Below are 11,574 nucleotides of genomic sequence, written 5' to 3'. Positions count from 1 at the left end.
TCATGCTATCCCTTGCTAATGAATGGCACGATTCCTTTCGACCAGGGCCCCAACGTTGTCTGTTCTCTTTGACGGCGCAGCAACTAGTATCACTTCTCTCTCCTCGCTCTTTCAAAAATGTAATTTGTCAAAAAAGGACAACTATACTGTTGACAAGATGAACTTCAAAGCAAAGTGTTACCGTGTTTGGTGGTGTTAATTTGTGCATGGGTGCGTAAAAACGTATATGTGTGCTCTTTTAGGGATGTGAAAAGTCGATTTTTATCATGTTATACTTAGGGCATACTGAAAATTCCGGGACTGGCTACTTAGAAAAAATAAGTCGTCTCATATATCAGAATCCAGAAACTTTCAGTATGGCCCACGTATATCTATAAACGCTACCTATGTAGCGGAGCGGAACGAAATGGCGATTAATTATTGATGCTTCAATATCTTCGTTAAAAATAAACATAATTGAAATGCTAATGGATAATGAATATATTATAATATAAAAATAGTACATTATTGTCGAGGCTCGGAAGTAGCTACTTGCTGGCTTCGGATTCGTTTTAAACGGACGACCTTGGGAGTCCGTTTAATTGAATCCGAAGCCAGCAAGTAGCCTTCCAGCCGAGTCATATATAGTGCTTTTCTCAAAAATGGTGCAAGAAATATAAATATCATAGAAATATTTTACAAAAGCAACGTTCGTACATATATATTTTGACAAAAAAAGCCCTTTCCGCCTTTTTACTTTTTTTAATAAAAAAATAGAAGTGTATTTTTCTGCCAAAAATACGCCAACCTATTTGAGACATCTAAATAGTCGCGGTACTAATCATCTGTTTGGCTGTTTAATGGACCTGTGCCTTCATTTGGTATGGTCATTTCAACTTTTAAAAAGTTTGGAACTCGACAAATAATGGAATTTGTATGCAACATTGCAGTCCCAAAATCGAGACTGCAATGTTTTTAACTTTTTAATTTTTGACTGACCATAAACTACGCGCTTCGCGACCTATTTTTTAGACGGCAAAGTCGACTTTGCCGTCCATTTTTGAGAAAAATAATTTAATTATTGAGGAACACATATTTCAGTAGGTATTTATGTATTGTAATTAAAAATCTGAACGTTCCCTGTGGCCTATTTTATAAAGCTACAAGTTACAATTTACAAGCGGAAGTCACGTTCTAACACATAGGGTTAGAAAGAGACTTCCGCTTGTAAATTGGAACTTGTAGCTTTATAAAATGGGCCACTGATGGGGCGTGACGATAAAATTGTGATCTGATAACCACAATAAAGAATAAAAGCGATTTTGTTCATTTTAGGTATCGTATCGTATGGTATCGTTAAACTTTTGAAGTAAAATTAAAATTGCAAGCAATCTCGATAGTTTATCGATATGACTTTATCAACATGGCCACAGCCAGGTGGATTTACATTGTTAATCGTACATAAATCAAAAGTGGTAACAGTGACAGCTCGCTTAGACCCCGTCTTTAAGTACATATATTATATATATCTATGTGATCTATGTCGGAGCGATACTGAGCCGAGTTTGCCCGAAGTCAGAGGGCCTACCGCAAACCACTTTCGACGTATTACCTCTCTGTTACACTTACTTGCGAATTGACAAGTGCGACTGAGAGGCAACACGTCGAACGTGGTTCGCGGTAGGCCCTCAGGGCTATAAACGCGAAAATCGAAGTTCGCAAATAGCGGGGATTTTTCTCTGTCACTCTAATTACGCCTTCACTGGAGTAAAAGAGAAAGATCCCGCAATTTGCTAATTTCGGTTTTCGCGGTAGCCGCTCAGGAGTGTCTCCCCACCGGTTACAATAAGAAGCAGTGGCGGATTTGCAGTCTTTGCCGCCCTAGGCCCCAGGCCCTGTAGCCGCCCCTTTCTCAGCACCCATCATATTGACTACATTTTGAGTTAATTATTTCTTGTTATCATCCACGAATTATTTGTCACAATTTGCCGCCCCCAAAAATCTTGCCGCCCTAGGCCCGGGCCTACTTTGCCTTAGGGCAAATCCGCCACTGATAAGAAGTGTAGAATATAAATATGGATTTTGACACTTGTGTGAGACAGAAAAATCACAACAACGCAACTTCACAAAGTTTTCTGTAGCCTCCTCCTCACTCGTGTGCGAATCGCGGCGCAAAGCCGCGAACGCGAGTGTGGAGTCCTGAACGCAGACCTGCGAAATCGACTCCACACTCGCGTTCGCGGCTTCGCCCGCAATTTACGCGCATAGTCTGGAGGGGGCTTGTCGTGAAGTTAATGTCGTGCATATTTTGCATATGAGACTGCTAGCGACATCTATCGACACGGCCACAAAAGACTCGGTTCCGTTAGCTAACGTTACGCGTTAGGTCTAACGTCACCAATGGTTCCATACTCTCTTTCTACTCCAAGTTACTATTCAACGGTAGATGGCGTTAAAATTTCCGTAAGTATTTTTTGTTTCCACTCTATATTCAAAACACAAATACATAGCTACATATCATCATCATCATCATATATATAAAATCGAAAACCCAGAACGGGATAAAAAACGAGGGAAGAAGAGAGATGGCGCCTTACTAGAGATGGGTCGCGGGTATTTACCCAATTTACCCATCCAGGTAAATACCCGGTAAATACCCATCTACCCGGTATTTACCCGTATCTACCCAACTGGACGGGTAGATTCATTTCTTGTTGCACATGTCGATTTGTGTTAAAGTGGAGATATAAATCGAGTTAATGGTTGTAATTATTGTGTGTCATTTCAAATGAAATGGTTTAGTGAAACCTGTAGTTGTAACTAAGGAAGTTTTAGTATCATTTTGATAAATAATAAAAAATGCCGTCATAAGTGTATTTTTTAAGGATTTGAGTGAATTATCGTACTTATACGTTGATAATACACATTCGAACTTCGGGCGCGGGGGGTGCGGTTGCGGGAGGGGGGTAAAAGTAAACTTTTTCATATTTCTTGGAATCTGGCATTAATATCGAAAAGTGTTGTATGTATAAACTAAAGTAGACAGAATTTCCTACAAAAAAGGTTATATACATTTTTGTCCTAAAACTAACTGTATTTGACTTATGAGCTTCCCAAGTTGTGGTACTGCACAATTTTTTTTATTATCATTTATAAGTATAGTATTTATTTTCATCTTTCTAATGTATATTAAAAGCATTTCAAAACATTTCCGGAAGCCAGGTTAGCCAGGGTATGATTTTACACGATTTTCATAATTGGACTGATATGTTAAAATCGAACTGCACCTCATAGCAACCTTTTCGTAATTAGTTTGAACATACATTTTTTGTAACATTATAAAAAAATACATAAATTAATCTTATTTATAATCACATACCATTAAATACATCAAATTTAGAAGAAAAACGAAAATACCCGCGTATTTACCCGCGGGTAGGTAATTATCGGGTATTTAACTCGATTTATATCTCCATTTTAACACAAATCGACATGTGCAACAAGAAATGAATCTACCCGTCCATTTGGGTAGATACGGGTAAATACCGGGTAGATGGGTATTTACCGGGTATTTACCTGGATGGGTAAATTGGGTAAATACCCGCGACCCATCTCTACGCACGTATGATAAGAAAAAACTGTTCTAATCTATTATCTAAATATGAGAATATAACTAGAGCATAAAAACTATCGCTGCTGTCAATGGCAACCTTGGTATACGAGTGACTTCTGTCATATTTATGACATCATATTTGTATTGTATTGATATATTACTAATAATTTGCATTTCGTTGTTTTAAATTTCTTTTCCAGTTATATTATTCAGAATGACTTTTACGGCTTCGGCAACCATTGCCATTCGCCCGGGGAACGGGCTGCCGAGAAAGCCCAAAAAATAAAAAGTTGATACGTTAATATGAAGTCCATCAGTTCAAGGGATGACTTTAGAGATATAATCAATTCGGGAACTGTTTTCTCGCGTAATACGATACGACTCGACCAGGTAAGATTTTGCTTCTTGCTGAAAGTCACCATCAGATATATCGGAGCGGATGAGCTAGGTATTCACAAATATCTGAACCATGTAAATTATGTATAATGTAATTAAAGCGCATGTTCAGATATTTTTGAGCGACCTTGGTGGCTACGATATATATCTAATGGCGACTACACATTCATAAAGCAAATGTACAGTCAGTATGAAATAGATAGTGACGGCTAAAGTAGCCAAATATATCGTAATATAACTTTGTTGCCATAGAAATAAGGATGTGTTCCGATATATTTGGCGATATATTTGGGTATTGGAGAGACCAAAGCGGCTGAGCTTCCGTGGCTCGGACACAGAGAGAATGGGAGAGGATCGTACCGTGAAGAGAGCGTACTTGGGACAACGAAATGAGAGACACCCGATTGGACGTCCTAGGTACCGCAGAAACGACGTCGTTGCTCAAGACCTGCTCAACCTCGGCCATAGCGACTGGCGAGAGCTATTGCAAGACCGAGAAACATGGCGTGATCTGGTGTCAGAGGCCAGGACTCTTTTTGGGTCGTTGCGTCACCGTAGTAAGTACAGTGAAACCTGGATAAGTGAGATCTCAAGGGGCGAGCAAATTTGTCTCACTTAAAGAGGTTTTCCACTTACCCAGGCTCTCAGTTAGCCAGGTACAAATAAATTTCTGTCTCATTTACAGAGGGTTCCATTAATAGAGGTGAGAATAGAGTATATTTCAGTTATAGAGGTGGTTAATAGGGTATTTAGTAATTATCTTTAAAAATAAATAAGGTAAAATAATCCTTGTCCCTAAATATTTTTTTGTCTCTTTAAATATTTCTTTGAATTAATTTTGAATGATTCTCCAAAGGATAGATATTTCAAAATTAAATTAAATTTGATACGGACTTCAATGCGTATTAGAAATTTAATAAATGAAAATTTATTTTTTCGTGTTACTTATCAAAATTTCAGCTTTCGTTTCGATAGTTTTAACTACTTACAGAAATTAACTAAATCAAACTTGAGTTGTTTAGACACAATTAGGCAAATGCGGAATTTGTGGATTGACTAAGAGTTAGTAAGAATACGGAAATTGTTCAATGAAGTCCAAGTTAGAGAGGTCATAGATTGACGTTATCTCAGATACAGAAGTCAATTCCCTATAAAATTCCAAAAAACAATTAGGAAAATGTAATCTTATAAATATAGTCCCAGTAAAAGAGGTAAAATACACTCTCTGTCTCACTTATAGAGGTAAATGTGACTATAAAATCACAATAACGAATCCCAGTTATAGAGGTTCGTTTTTTCTCAGTAACAGAGGTAATTCAGTGCTAAAGTGTCGGGACCGCACCATGAGTCCCAGCTATAGAGGTTTCTCACTTATCCAGGTCCCACTTAACCAGGTTTCACTGTATTATTAATATCCGGAAAGGAAAATGGGGACTACCTACGTTTGTATGAAAGGCGATTTATGGGCGGTGGTCGTCCACATTCATCTTAAGGCGCAAATTAATCTAATGAACGTTTTTGCTGACTGGACTGATATGAGCTTATAAAAATAAATAATAAGTTAAAAAAATACAATCTTCCCTTTCACAAATGACATTATTTATTGAGAAATATGCGAATTAAGTTATCCAAATAACGGTTACAAATAAGAAGTCCCTATCACAGAGTTATGAACCCTGGCACGGTTGAATACATAATATTTAATGTCGATATTTAACTAAACATAAGACAAACTCTTTATTCCATTTACGCGAGCGGAGCCGCGGGCCTGCCTAGTTATGTATAATCTTTGCACGAACTAAACCTTATTAAACTTCTAATCTCATGGTTTGTATACAGGGAGGCGATCATTCCGTAAATACAACAGATATTAGAAAACTTCAAATTGATATCGAAAGTGCGTTACCCAATGAGTAAAATTACATTAATAACTACATATTTTAAAATAAAAGCAGAAATATCCCAAAAATTAAATTCAAACCCTCCCATAGTTTTTTTAGAAAGTGAATTGTATTAGTTCTAAAAATAGATTCCTCGTCCTTAATTTATCCGAAAATGATATATCACATGCCCTAATGGGTATAGTTTTAGAGAAATGTAGCTCCAAGTGAAGCGCGGCAGCGTCGAACTTCCCCCCTCCCCCCTCTAAATGAGAGGTGGCTCTCGACGGCTCCCGGTCTGTATTGCAGATGCATGTTGCGGATGCAGATTTTTTGACGTCCGCGGATGCGGATATTTAAAACCTCACATCCGCGGAAGCGGATGCGGATGTCAAGATTTGGTACTTAAGAAACGTCAAATATTATATTTTTAGCATTTATTATTTTAAAAAAACGAAACTTTTAGTATTTGAGCAAGAATATAGGTGCGTTATTACCTAGCACTTACGCCGCCAGCACCGCCGCTAATACGTTTCTGTTACCGACTTAGTCGACATCCGCATCATGCGGATGCCCCTCGTCGATTTTATGCGGATGCGGATGTTGAACATAATGCAGATGTTCCGCGGATGCGGATGCGGATGCGAATATCCGCAACATCCCTGGTCTGTATCTGCTCAAGAGCAGCTTAAGTCAATTGTGCCAAATTTAGCGCAGTCACAAAATGCATGGTGTCGTGCACTAACAAACCAGCTATGTTTAGGTACATAAATGTTTAAATAAAACAAAATAAACGTTCATGTGGCTTATCCGTATTAAATTATCTCTAAACTCTAGTTTGCATTTTATCTTAAACTAAGCATTCAATTAACTAATTATGTTGTAGACGTTTCCCTCAGTTATATGGAGTAGGTATACTACCCCGAGATATGGCAAATAGATATTCCCGTTTTCAATGCACAAATCCGGATTCGTCTCCCGGAATTTAAACCGCAAATCTCACAATACTAATCCTATATACCTACACATAAATTATGTATGTAGTTCTTTCCTCGGAAGGACTGGGTGGTGAATATTAAGTACCACTCGTTATCTTTATAACAGAACCAATGCCGTGAAAATTACAAGATAGGCAGGTATAATGGTATAATAGGCATTTTATTTATGGCTTGTGGTGTGGGCTTATGGATTTAAAGTGTAAAATTGTAAATATGATGGTAAAGTGAATCTAGCTCGAGACTCACTTGTTGTACGTTTGGAGTAGGTAGGTATAATATGTATGTAGATATTTGCAATTGCTCTGGTGGACCTTATGCACATTGGTTGATATTTAGCACAACGTTTTTAAGAGCTATAGGTACTTACCTATATGTAGATAGCTATTTTTACCCTTAAATACCTACCTTTTGTGTTATTTCTACTCATAATCACGAGCTCTTTCGATCCTGGTGGGATAAAAAAATGTCTCAGTTTTTTTTTCCCATTGTGTTACCATTTTCCCATACACCTACTTTGTATGGCGGTAACAAAAAGGAAAGTTTGAAAAATGTATGGATATTTTAGGACACTTTTTTTCTTCTATAAGGATGAAAAGGGCTCGCGATCCTGACTAGTAATACTTAACACAAAAGTGGCAAAAAAGGTCACCTGCTGTAAGTTAAACAAACCAATTTAATAGAAGAATGCAGCTTGTTTATTGCATGTATTTTTAGTTGTTTAAAAGAGTCGAAAGTTAACAAATTAGTACATGGTCGTTTTAACACTTAATTCGGACTTATCCTCATAAGTACAGTAAATAATTGATCCCGAAGTTCGGCGCAAGTACCTACCGATCGCCGGCCCTGGGGCTACCGCGAAAACCGAAATTCGCAAATTGCGGGGATCTTTCTCTTTTACTCCAATGAAGGCGTAATTAGAGTGACAGTGAAAAATGCCCGCAATTTGCGAACTTCGATTTTCGCGGTTATAGCCCTGCCGCGCGCGCCGCGCCGCCGCCGCTGCTAACACGACGCAAATGACGCAATGCCGTATTTTTACCCGACTACGGCAACGCAAAAGGAGGGTTATGATATAATCTTATGATTATGTGGCAAAACACAAACTCTCGTATGTTCCTTCAGTGGCGAAATTAAAATTTATATTTATATCCGTGACAGTTACGAGTTTCAGAAAATAGGGCAGCCAATTTATAGGTAGGCAAACAGTGCATATAGTGCATTGTTTAGTGAGCTCGTCCAAAACATAGAACCAGTATTGGTAAGAACAATATACGTGATCGCGGGTCAGATTGAAACTGGTCTGATATCAAAGTGTTCGCATAATGCGTTGTGTAACACGCAGGGCACATGTCGGCGCTTACGCCTTTGTCACCGACGTATGGTTTACGAGCTCTGCGTGAAGTAGCGGCGTGCGATATGCGATAAAACTGCGATGACACGACGAATTACCGATTATACCATTACTGGCGCATTTTACGCGGAATTATTCTAGTCACAGATCCGATTGTTAATCAGGCGTTGCACTCATGCGTCCAATTAAACAATTCATATTAAACAATAGTCCTATTAAACAATAGGCACAATAGGGTATGGTATATAGTATAGTATCTCTATTATAAGTTAGCACTTAAGTGTATATAGTCGCCATCAGATATATCGAAGCGGTCAAGGCGCTCACAGATATCTGAACACACCTCTTTTGTCATCGCTGAACGTAATATGTATAATTACTTATGTCGCAAGTAACAATATCATTGAAGTAAAAATCCGTAACTGCAACATAAGTATCATGTAACAAATATTTGTTTTATACTCTAGGGTCTTAATTGTTATTCTTTTACACATAGGCACTGCATAAGACATGTAAAACTTTTAGAAAGAGAGATAAATTAAATAGTAAGTACAGCTTTTGTTCTACGCTAGGACTGACATTTTGGCAGCAGTTTGTTTATTTATCTGTTCGTGACGTCACGTGACAGCTTGGAGCGTTTAGGCTTGGTTTAGGCTCAAGTTTTAAACACTAAACTAATTCAGCTCTATTTAGTATTTAAAATTAATGAATAAAAATTTTAAATATATTTTTTTGTAATAATGACGTGTCTATCTATAAAATGAATACAGTTCTAAAAACTTGTCAACATGCCTATTAAAATCAATTAAGTACAGGCAACGCCTATACACGGTGTAACATGAGGAAACCGAATAAATTTAACAGCATATTCCTGATCATATTTAGAGACAAAAATGTCCTATAAACTTTATTGAAATTCGCCTAGTTTCAGAGGATGTTGCATGAGGACCAACCACATACTTCACACAATAAAATCAAATCAAATTTAGCTTTTAAGTACTAACATTATTTTGAAGTATGTACTAACAAAAATAAGATCATTAAATTGTTATCTTTAATAAATAAATAAATTGTAAATTGAAATAAGTAGCTTAATCCCAGGCCTTTGACCAGTTAGGTATAATAACATTAATAACTCTTACTGAATGAAACACCACTTGAAAACTATTTTTAACCGACTTCCAAATCTCAAAGAAGGAGGTTATCAATTCGGTTGGTGGAATGTTTTTTTTTTATATGTTTGTTACTCCATATCTCCGTCATTACTAGATCGATTTTGAAAATTCTTTTTTTGATTGAATGTATATGCATACAGATTGGTCCCGTTTTTGTCAAAACCCAGTTCTGATGATGGGATCCACGAGGAATCGAGGGAACTCCTCAAATCTTAAAGGCATACATATAGTGATTTTTGGGTTTTTATCAACAAATCAAGCATATACACCCAAAAAAGTGACATTTGATGAAGTGGAACTGCTGATGATGATCAGAACGGAACTCTTTAACGACGCATAGTTCACGGTTGGCGATTTGTCCTCTTCGTTATGTTTGTTAAATAAGTTAAGTTTTTAAGCCACATTTTTGTCAAGCTCGAGTTCTGATGATGGGATCCATGAGGAATCAAGGGAACTCCTCAAATCTTAAAGGCATGCGTATAGAGATTTTTGTATTTACACCAGAAAATCAAGCATTTTCATTAAAAACTGTTGCATTTGATGAAGTGGAACTGCTGATGATGATCAGAACAGAACTCTTCAACGACGCATAGTTCACGGTTGGCGATTTGTCCTCGTCGTTATGTTTGTTAAGCAAGTTAAGTTTTTAAGCCACATTTTTGTCAAGCTCAAGTTCTGATGATGGGATCCATGAGGAATTAAGGGAACTCCTCAAATCTTAAAGGCATGCGTATAGAGATTTTTGTATTTACATCAGAAAATCAAGCATTTTCATTAAAAACTGTTGCATTTGATGAAGTGGAACTGCTGATGATGATCAGAACAGAACTCTTCAACGACGCATAGTTCACGGTTGGCGATTTGTCCTCGTCGTTATGTTTGTTAAGCAAGTTAAGTTTTTAAGCCACATTTTTGTCAAGCTCGAGTTCTGATGATGGGATCCATGAGGAATCAAGGGAACTCCTCAAATCTTAAAGGCATGCGTATAGAGATTTTTGTATTTACATCAGAAAATTAAGCATTTTCATTAAAAACTGTTGCATTTGATGAAGTGGAACTGCTGATGATGATCAGAACAGAACTCTTAAACGACGCATAGTTCACGTTTGGCGATTTTTCCTTTTCGTTATGTTCGTTAAGCAAGTTAAGTTTTTAAGCCACATTTTTGTCAAGCTCGAGTTCTGATGATGGGATCCATAAGGAATCGAGGGAACTCCTCAAATATTAAAGGCATACGTATAGATTTTTTTGTATTTTCATCATAAAATCAAGCATTTACATTAAAAACTGTCGCATTTGATGAAGTGAAACTGCTGATGATGACCAGAACAGAACTCTTCAATGACGCATGGTACACGTTTGGTGATTACGAATTTCGATTTTGACTTGGACTGGGACCCGGACTCGGAGTCATACCCGGATCCGGTTCGGACCCGGATCCGGTACGGACCCGGACCTGGACTCGGATCCGGATTCGGACCCGGACTCGGAACCGGACTCGGATCCGGACTCGGACCCGGTCTCGGACCCGGATACGGACCCGGACTCGGACCCGGACTCGGACCCGGACCATGACCCAGAAAACCACTATGATACCTTAACTAAATAAACAACTATGATTACCTGCCGTAAAATTAATGTAGGTATAAAGTACGATGATGCCAATCTTACTAGCCCCTCCCGCTTAAACCCCCGTACACCGCACGGCATGCGCCATTAAGTGGGTTAGGTTAGGTTTGAACTGCGATCCTCACAGAACCGAACAAGGATTAGGTTAGGTTAGAACTGCGAGCCTTACAGAAACGAAATGCTACTTAAAAAGTGGGTTTGATTAGGTTCGAACTGCGATCCGCACAGAACCGAACTGCTATCTGAGGAGTGGGTTAGGTTAGGCTAGAACTACGACCCTCATGGCTCCTCTTCACGATGGGCCAACGCCGGCCACTCCAAGGGACGCATTTATGCGTTAGAGGGAGCAAGTGATATTACTATCTCATTCTACCGCATGGCTGCGTCCCTTGGAGTGGCCGGCGTTGGCCCATCCTGTAGAGGAGCCATTATACAGAAGCGAAATGCTAGTAGAAAAGTGGGTGGTTTTACCTCCTTTTCTACATAGTGTACCATCTACAATAATCTTTCATCGGCCCCCATGGAAGTCGGTTTTTTTTTCCTAATAATTATT

At 38.3% G+C, this 11,574-nt stretch overlaps 1 long non-coding RNA gene across 1 annotated transcript in view; it reads left to right on the top strand.

Moving 5' to 3' along the window:
• The window catches only part of LOC134664896 (uncharacterized), a 312,621-nt gene that overhangs the window by 293,486 nt on the left and 7,561 nt on the right, over nt 1–11,574 (top strand). The window lies entirely within an intron of this gene.

The sequence above is a fragment of the Cydia fagiglandana genome, chromosome 6 (genome assembly GCF_963556715.1).
Source record: "Cydia fagiglandana chromosome 6, ilCydFagi1.1, whole genome shotgun sequence".
NCBI classification, from domain to species: domain Eukaryota; kingdom Metazoa; phylum Arthropoda; class Insecta; order Lepidoptera; family Tortricidae; genus Cydia; species Cydia fagiglandana.
Note: the sequence above shows the minus strand (reverse complement) of the source record. Positions and strands in the feature narration are given on the sequence as shown.